This window comes from Rousettus aegyptiacus, unplaced genomic scaffold (genome assembly GCF_014176215.1).
Source record: "Rousettus aegyptiacus isolate mRouAeg1 unplaced genomic scaffold, mRouAeg1.p scaffold_m13_p_8, whole genome shotgun sequence".
Lineage (NCBI taxonomy): Eukaryota > Metazoa > Chordata > Mammalia > Chiroptera > Pteropodidae > Rousettus > Rousettus aegyptiacus.
Window position 1 is genome coordinate 80218390 of NW_023416311.1, and position 9712 is coordinate 80228101.

The 9712-nt window shown below is 38.2% G+C and overlaps 1 long non-coding RNA gene across 1 annotated transcript in view; it reads left to right on the top strand.

Moving 5' to 3' along the window:
• LOC107503313 overlaps nucleotides 1–1884 on the top strand; it is a 56347-nt gene extending 54463 nt beyond the window's left edge. Inside the window, exon 4 of the long non-coding RNA XR_001595207.2 lies at nucleotides 1509–1884. This is a non-coding gene — a long non-coding RNA (uncharacterized LOC107503313). The remainder of the gene's footprint in view (nucleotides 1–1508) is intronic.
• Nucleotides 1885–9712: the final 7828 nt, after the last annotated feature.

Genomic DNA, 9712 nt, shown 5'->3' on the forward strand with positions numbered 1-9712 from the left:
GAGACTTTAAAGTAAAATCGTAAGCCATGACTTCACTTAGAGCACACTTTCAATGAGATTATAAAGTTTGGAGGGGCAAAAAAAAGTACATGAGTGACTCCAGTGAGTCCGCCCATTCTACAATGAACTCCTCTAAAACAGAATTAAGAGGAAGTCCTGCCAAAGCCATATCATATATTTGCTTTTATTTTAAAATATTTTTTCTAAGTATTTAGAGTGTTTTTACACTCATTGTTTGAGTTACACTCCAGCAATTTCACTGCTCCTGAATCTTGACTTTTCTCCTCACTGGATTGTCTAAAGTAGCATACAAATAGACTGTGATTACTTCTACCTTAAACCAATAATGTGACCAGGTCTCCTTTTAATATATGGGCCTACTTTTCTTCTCTCCTTTACAATAAGCCTTTCATTCTCTCTTGTCTCATACAATCTCCTTTCACCTTGACCACACTGAAGTCACTAATGACTTCTGTGCTACTGGACCCAATGGTCGTTTCTCAGTCTTCATCTTGACCTATCAACATTTGACACTATGGATCACTCAGCTCTTAAAACATTTTCTTTATGTGGCTTTCAGGACATCATTCACTCTTGATTCTTTTTCCATTTAATTAGCCACTTCTCTGTCACTTTTGCTGGTTCTTTCTCATTTTACTGCCAACCCCCAGCCCCTAAACATGGAAGTGAAACCAGGACTCAGGCTTACACCTCTTCCCTGCTCTAATCTCACCTCCTAAGTGATTTAATCAATCTCAGGGCTTTAAATACCATCTGTATTGTGTTGATGCCCAGACTTCTTTTTCCAGCACTCATGTCTCCCCTTATTCTTCATTTGTATATCCAGCTACTTCCTGTTTGGAAATCTAATGGGCATCTCAAACTCATATCGAAATGCAAGAGTTTGTTTCTAACCACCATAATTTTTTTTTCTCCAATATCGTACTCTGTATTAGTAATGGAAATTACATCTTCCCACCAAAATTTATCAGGAAATTTTGGGGTCCATTTTTAAAATATGCCCAGAATCTTTCCATATCTCATATCATGTACTGCTGCCACTCAGGACCAACATATTTTTATTTATTCCCAGCACTACTGCAATAGCCTCCTAACTAACCTCCATGCTTTACCCATGACCCCTTACCTTAAAATCTTTTTTTCTATTGAGATATAATTTATGTCATGCATTTATTTACTTACTTAGGCATAGTTGGTATACAATATTATATTAGTTATATTAGTTTCAGGTGTACGATAAAGTAATTCAACATTTTTATACCTTCACTCTCAGGTATACCTAATAGGGTTGCTTTAAGTTTGCCTGGAAATAGTGTATGTTTAAAAGACATTATAAACTGTAAAGTAGTATTCAAATGTGATGTATTGAGCCATTGCTATAATGATAGTATGTCCTTAATGTGTATTTCTTGAATGTTGGATCTCTATTTTAGCCATCAAGATTTGCATTTCCTTTTACTTATATCAATAATATGTCTCCTTCACAGCCTTCACAGTCTGTTGGACTCCCTTGGCTATCGAAAATTGTCAACAAAAGCAACTTAACTCACTTGTGAGTTGAGTTCTGTAAGGCCAGTGCTCCCGGAAAAGGCTTCAAAGACGTCAAGTCCCCGCCCCTAGCTCCCGCCTGCTAGCCACCTGATGCCCATGGACCAATCCGCGGGTGCCAGGACTACGCTGCGGCGCCAAACCGCTGCACCAATGAAAGAGCCCCACGCTATGCTTTTGTCTTTTTTGAATCTTCCCCTTCCTGGATGCGACCCTTAAAACCCTGCTCCAACCCCGCCCAGGTGCAACTTCTCTGGCCTCTTTTCTCAGGACCAGAGAACCTCGCCTGGGACTGCTTGCCTTTCAATAAAGGACGCCTGTTAATCATGAGTCAGACTCTGCTGAGCGGCCGAACCTTACAAGTTCCACATTAGAATTTGCATTCGATATCTTTTTTTGGACTGGTTCTGAGGTGGGGCTGTCTTGTCTAGGTGATGTACCTAGAGAGAGGGACTTACATTTAAACTTCAGAGTGCCCTGAACTCTATCTTCAAGTAAATGACAGCCAAGAAATTAGGCCAGCTTTATCTTTCAATTCATTCAAAGGAGGTATCCACATGCAAACTTTAAAAATGGCTTTGCTGTTTAATCACAGATGGTGAATCATTCTAAAATGTGAATTACTTACTACAAGCTAAAGGAACATTTATGTAAGTGCGTGTGCAGGCAGACTACTCCAGAGAGGGCAGAAAACCTATTCACGGTCATTCAAATAACTGATACATTTGCAACTAAATTTTTACATCTATTATTTGAACCAAAGTTTTCATATTTTTACTTTCTAGTTTTACTATGTGCTAGAACACAAAACTCAACCTAAAAGATGTAGATCAAATTAAAAAGAGAAAAAATGTAATTCAGGAAAGGAGAATCAAGACTTAAAGAATGAACTGAATTGTTAATATTTTCTCCTATTGTTCATTGAATAGTCAAGTTGACAATACTTATTATGTTCCCAGAGTTTTATTGTAACTAGAGTATTAGGAAGTGAGAATGCATGTTATCTTAGAAACAATCTCACAGACACTGGCTAGATTCCCAGGCAGTCCACCAAAGCTCATTTAACTTGTAATGTAAAACTGCGAATGAGGGAAACTCATGCTGGAGAATAAATATTTCTTTTAAATATAATAAATATTTAAATATCTCAGGAATCTAAAATCTTTAAAAGTAGATATAAAACACTGGTACTCTAATTTTTTAAAAAATACAATTAGTGACACACTGCTTGAGTTATGGTTGTAGATAGATAAGAGTATGAGAGAAACTCTGTGACTTTGGCCACTTCTTAAGGACTCTAGAGGCTGAGAGGCTATGTCTCTATTGTGCCTGATTTTGCTTCAAACTCAGAAGTTTTCTTTCTTTGATAAAAGTACCTCAGCCACAAAAATTATGTCTTGTCCATCCGCTATATTAGGTGTTGTTTTAAACTCCTAAAGGAAATTCAAGTAGTCTGTTTCAAAATGTTTGCATTTAAAAGGCAGTAGAATTAAATCACTAAAGCAAAATTCCTCATGCTGCCTTGGATTCTTTTTAGTCTCACGGTTTCTTCAAGTCTACCCTAGTATTTATTTCTCTGATTTTCAAGGTTTCTTTCTCAAGAGATGTTGGCCAGAATCTGTTTGGCTTAGCTTGAGACCATACTATAAACCAAGTAGAGTCAGGTCAAACTACCTTACTTCATGCCAACTCCAAGTTTCCCCCTTCCAGCAGGGCCTTCCAGTTGATAACTACTATTAAACAACTTGGCCATCACCCCTTCAAAGTCAAGTGTAAGCTAAAAGCTAATATGCAGGCTAAATGGCTGAGTTCCCCTCACTGTACTTGGCCAAGAATCTAAGATGGCCCTTTGGTGCATAGTGGATTCATTTTTATTTGGAGTCAGGTGGTCCTGGACTTGAATCCAACTGTTTCTCTTTCCTGAGTGGACTTGGCAAATGAATGTTACTTCTCTGAGCCTCAGTGGTCTCATCTGCTAAGAAAGGATTATAAAATGCCACATAATGTTTGTAAAGCATCATGGAAATTTGTAGATAGAAGGTACTCAATAAATGCTAGTTTTCTTTTTTCACCTCTTTCCCAGACTTCACCATGGAAACCCAGAAATGAAGGAAGTTGACATTCAGGTGAGAAACACTGCTTCAGGGGAAAGGCCATAAGACTCCTGTGCCCCTGACAGGGTGCAAGTGTTCTTCCTCTCTCTGCCAGTAGCAGGAAAGGAAAAGATCCTGGGTCTAGAAGTACAACTCAGTGCTGCTGCACGGGACTGTACAGACTGTCCCACACTAGGGCAACTGCCAAGGGCAACAAATGGGAGCTGAAATCTGGCCTGAGCTCTGCTTGCCAAACTCAATGTCTTGGCTCAGGACTGCAATCAGTCTGGAGGAAGAAAAGCCTTTTGTCAAAATAGTTTGCCTAGAAAGGCACCTTTTGGAAATTTCTCTGTCTGGAAAGGGTATCCTTTTTAAGAACAAAAGGCAGCATAGCCAAGTGCTTAAAAGAGGCCTTGTGGTTGAGTAAGCTATATTATCAATGTACCTTGAAGATGTCCCCGCCCCACAAGGAAAAAGGAATTTTCACTTTAGAGGAACAGAAAAGATGAGCTCAATCCTGATCCAGCTTTGGTATAAATGAGTAGTCCTTAATATAGGTATTTGTAAATTAGGAACTAATTATTATAAATTATCATATGTAGGGATTATGTATTTGTTGATCAATAGTTATATTTTAGTGCCTGACTTTTCAGCATAAAGAGATTGATCAAGATTGATCGTGGAGATTGATCAAGGTTGTTGCAGGTCTCAAAAATTTGTTTCTTTTTATTGCTGAGTAGTATTCCATGGTATGGACAGGCTTCGGTTTTACCATTTATCCTTTGAAAGGCTTAGGGGCTCTTTACGGCTTTTTGCTGTTACAAACAGACATTCGCTGCTATAAGCATTTGTGTATAGGTTTAATGTGAACATAAATCATCATTTCTCTAAGATAAATGCTCAGGAGTGCTAGGTCATATAGTAAGCACATATTTGTCTGCCTAAGAAACTACCATGCTTCTCCCAGAGGGGCTTAACATTCTCACCAGCAAGGTATAAGTGATCTAGTTTCTTCACACATTTTTCAGCATATTTTTGTCACTTATATTTTAGCCATGCTAATAGGTGTATAGTGATATTTCATGGTCATTTTGATTTGTGTTTCTCTAATGGATGCTGCACAACTTTTCACACAGTATAATTCTCATTGTCCATTTGTGTATTATCCTTAATGAAATACCTCTTTATATCTTTTTGTTATTTTCTAATTGGGTTGTTCATTTTTTTCTGTATTGCCAAGTAAGTAAAGGATGAAGACCAGTTTCCTCAACTGGCCTCCATGGACACCAAAGGTGGGGAGGGCTCCTTTTTACTGCCAATCAGGTGTAGAAGTTTCAGCTCCCTACTTGGTCCCCACTGACGCAGTGGGCAAGAAAGGGCTCATTACCAGCCATCAGGAATAGAAGTCCTACATCCCTACTTAGCCTTCTCTGATACTATCTTGGTGGGTGCTGGAGCATCTGGTTACAACCTCATGACAGTGGTTCCGGGCTCACCACTCAGCCTTTGCTGGATGAGAATCTCGTCATGGTTTTTGGCTGGATTAAAGCATTTATTGTCTAAAAACATATTTGTCTTTCTAGGCAACCACTTTCCCACTCTCTTGCCTAGGGAGAGAACATGCTCTTTTTTGTTTTGTTTTGTTTTGTTTTGTTTTGTTTTTGTCTGAACCCATTTGCTTTATGAGGCAAAAAGAGCATTTCTCTACTGGGTCATTCCTCAAGTTCCAAGGTCCCTAGCCAGTCTGCATTCTTATCTCCAGCTTTCAGAGTCTTTGTATATTTGTTTTACATATAATGTTCACAGATTTTAGTTGTGCTTAAAGGAAGAAATTGGGGAAATATATAGACATGCCTACTCCATCTTTCTGGAAGAAGAAGTCCCTAAGTATAAGACACAAGGTTTTATAAGTGATCTTGTAAAGGCCATTATGTTGATCAATAACTGTATGTTAAAGTTAGAACTTGACCATCCCATAGAAAACCACTAAGTCTTCTAGGTATTACAGAACATCTTTAAGTTTAGAAAAACTTTCTCTAGCCCTTTTGGTAATTACGAACATTGATAATATTTAACATGAGAATTGTAGTAAGGGTGCTATAGGGTTTGCTTTAACTTTCACAAAATACTTACATAACCATTTTTTATACTGTCAACTTTGCTATTGAGCCAAGGTATCCTGCAATTTTTTATCATTCTGTGTGTGTGTGTGTGTGTGTGTGTGTGTGTGTGTGCGCGTGTGCGCACACACACACACTCCTTTCATCCTACATCAACTCACCTAAATTGATAAAAAGTGGCAGGTCCATAGCAGAATGGTAAGATTTTCTTTTATGTCAGCCTCTGGCTCTGATAGTAGTTCGTGAAGAAAGAACAGGCTGTTCGGCATGTATTTGTGTAGAGGGTAGTCAGTTCTTTAACACGTGACTCAAATGCATAAATATCTCTGTGACCATTATTTATACAATCCACTCAGGATTGCCTCGTTCTTATAGCCAAAGTTTAGATTACGAACACTCTACATTGTCAAAAATCCTTGGAACTTTCTGAGTTAAAGAAACAGGTGTTTCAAATATCATACTGAAATACTGGAAATAGATGTATAAATCATGGTAGCTCATAAGGATTTCCTAGTAATTGTGATGAGAGATATGATTGGGCTATTGGGTTTCATATAAGCTATCTTAGAAAAATGGGTTGTGAATCTCAAAGTTTCTAGGACAAGAGGTATATACATCTTTTCCCTCAAAGCACAAGCTCCCAAAGAACAGGGACTGTGTTGCATTCTACAGTGCCTGGCCTACAGGAAGTAGTCAATATGTTTTTTGAATGCCCTGCACTTACTGACGTCTCCAGAAATTAAACCAGAAGAGAGGCCACTTCTATTTGCACAGACAGGCATTTCTTTAAGAGAAATAAAGAGTATATAGAAAACATCTCTGGGTAACTTCTTAGGAAAGTCATTATTCATCACTTTAAATCTCCTGAAAGAAATGATTCATAGATAAGGAATTACAGTGAAAGTGAAAGATATGTATTTGATAAACTTGGGTGAAAAGCAAGTCAGACTCCTCCTATTGTTGACACTGGACACTTTCTGGGCCCACAGGTGCACCCCCTACAAAATGCATTCATATTTCTCACAGAGCTATTGATCTGGCCAGTAGAGGCTGATATGCTGTTTATGCTCAGCAACTTCCAAGTGCATGCTTCAAGCTTTACCAAGAAACCAAATGCCATCAGGAGCTTTGGCTGCAAATTTAACAGCTGAATTGAGAGAGGACAGACTGAGAATTTCTAGCTGAAGCTTACTTAGACTGCTCCACCTTCACCTCATGTCATTACTTTTTCTGCTGCCTCCCTATGTTGCTGGATTTGATGACAGTGATGTCTATGCTCCTCAGAATGTGCTAACTCTATAAATGAGAGCTTGCTCACAATGTATCTATTGCTCCAGCCCACCCCCAGGCTAGTAATCTTCTGGAAATAGTATACAACGTGATATATACATTTGTTTGTTTGTTTATTTGTTTGTTTTTTCTAGGAAAAGGATCTTATGGGTTTCATCACATTTTTAGAAGAGTTAACAACCTACATAAATGTGTTGCTCAACGAGACTGTTGTGGTAGACATAAAGGTGGCAGTGGAAAAAAGATGACAATATGTTGATGGCGGATCTAAGTCAATCTGGTTCCTTTTGGCGGATATTAGATGGCTACAGTGTTTGAAGACTGAGCCACCAGGTAAATATTACAATAAAAACAAGTCTCAGAAAGAATTCTGCTATACATACAAACATGTATAAGAGAGTTTAAAAAATATGCTATCTGCCAAAAGAAGAAGGAAGGGGGAAAATCGTTAAGAATCTAATCGAATTGCGAGTGCTCAGAGGGCCACGTGACAGTCCTCAGTACATGCTCAGTAAATATTCACACAGCCCTAACCACATACCATATAAAAAAAGGGGACAACCATCTTGATAGGATAAAAATCTCCCCCCGTCCCTTGCAATTTGGCCAATATAAAACGTTATAGCCCAAATGTCATTGAATAATGTGACTCTAAACACCATGTAGCCCTTATCTACTGATAAGATTTAAAAGTTAGGACCAGGTGAAATATGGCAGAGATGAAGAAAAGAGGGATTATACATGACAGATATACTAAGTAGGGATAATTTGACTAAGTATAATAACTAGAATGAATTTACAAAACAGGTTAGAAAGGAAGATATCTATAAATTTACTTTTTCAGTAGCAGGCAAAGTGTATGTTAAAACAAAGCTAAGCAGAGGGATGGGCAAAACAGGAATGCTTTCAAGTTAATATGGTAAATAGTTTGATTATAGTGGATAACCTCAGCTTCAGGCACTGAATGTAGGCCAAAAGTCTTTAAAGTCCAGACACCTGGGCCATAAAGACATAAGGTCTGGAATGGCTGGAAGGACAGTACACCAAGAAATCCCTCACAGAGACACTTCTTATTTCCAGTGAGTGGAGACTTGGAAACCAAAATGTGGTGTCTATAGACACAATGGCCCTTAAAATGAGTTGCAAAGGGAGAAGACAGGCCTTCCATGAGAGTATCAAGAGTTACTCCTCGGTGGGTACCTCAGTACCTCAGTAGTGTAATGTTAGGCAGCATGGTCCACAACTCTTCCAGGAGATTGCCCATATATTTGTAAGGGAGGAAAATAATTTTTCCTCTGTCTTTCTGAATTTTTAGCTAAGATATGTGTGATAAAAGACAGATTAACAAGAGGAAAACAAAAAAAGCTTACTAGTATTTATATCTCACGTATACATGGTAGATACCCAGGGAAAAATAAGAGACTCCTCAAAGTGGCTTAAAACTCAGATTTCAAGATCATCTTTTTTTTTTTATTTTATTCAGGATTTTAGCATATAAAGTTCTAAAAATATTGATCTATTTTTTAAAAACCTTTTATTAAAGTATATTTAGCATACAGTGATATATTAATTTCAGGAGTACAATATAGTAAATACCACCTTAGCAGGGAAATCAGGGGAGGGCAGGTGGGGATATAGGCCTCTTTGAGGAGGGTAAATGATTTTTAGGATAGATGAATGGGCCCGTAGAAGAACAGAGATATGACAGTTTGTGACAAAATTTATCTGAGTGTGATGTGTTCTAGTTTCCTCTCCTATAATGAGTCAATCTTCCCCAATTGAGGAAACCCAGAGAGGAGATTTTATACAATTATACTCCTTTCTGAGGATCTTTAGGCCAATAAGGGGAGTTTGAGTGCTTACAACTCAAAGTATTCGATATACCAAAGTGGCCTATTGTGGGGGAGAGATGTCTGCTACTCTTCACATCCTACTTTAGTCCTGATAGATGCAGACTGCATGTGCTACCACACAGACTCTAGGCCAAACTTGAATTAAGGGAAGTATGGGCTGCATGAGGGTCATCGTCAGGGAAACTGGGTTGAAGACCTTCATAGGAATTAAATTCTTTTCTTTTTCTTTCTTTTTTTTTTTTTTTGGCAAGGCAATCTTTGGTTGATCTCACAGATTTCAAGGACCTAGTCATTTTACAATCCCTTATTTTTTATTTTTTTTTGCCTACAGCACCTGTCTTCCAGGGTGGTCTCCCATCCAAGTACTAACCAGGCCTGATCCTGCTTAGCTTTCAAGAGGAATTAAATTTCTTCCTGGATTTGTTGATCACCCTCAGTGTCTACACTACTAGAGGTGTCTACACTTCTGCCTTCTTGTATATTTTGGTTGATTAATGTGTTCATGACCAAGTAGCAATAAATTTCATCTAGCACGAGAGCACAGAAACCACAAACTTTCATAGTGCAGGTTCTGTTTTCTATACTTAAATTGAGTGAGCGCGTTGGATCTGAAAACTAGATAAACTCCCCCTGTTCCCAACTTAACTTCTCTGTGAACAATAGTGCAGCCACCAAATGTTCCCTCTTTTCATCTGTCACATCAGATGTATACAACTAGATTCTGAGCTCAAATTTTTCATAAAATAATCATAGCATTAAAAATGAATTTAGTAGTTGATAAAAACAG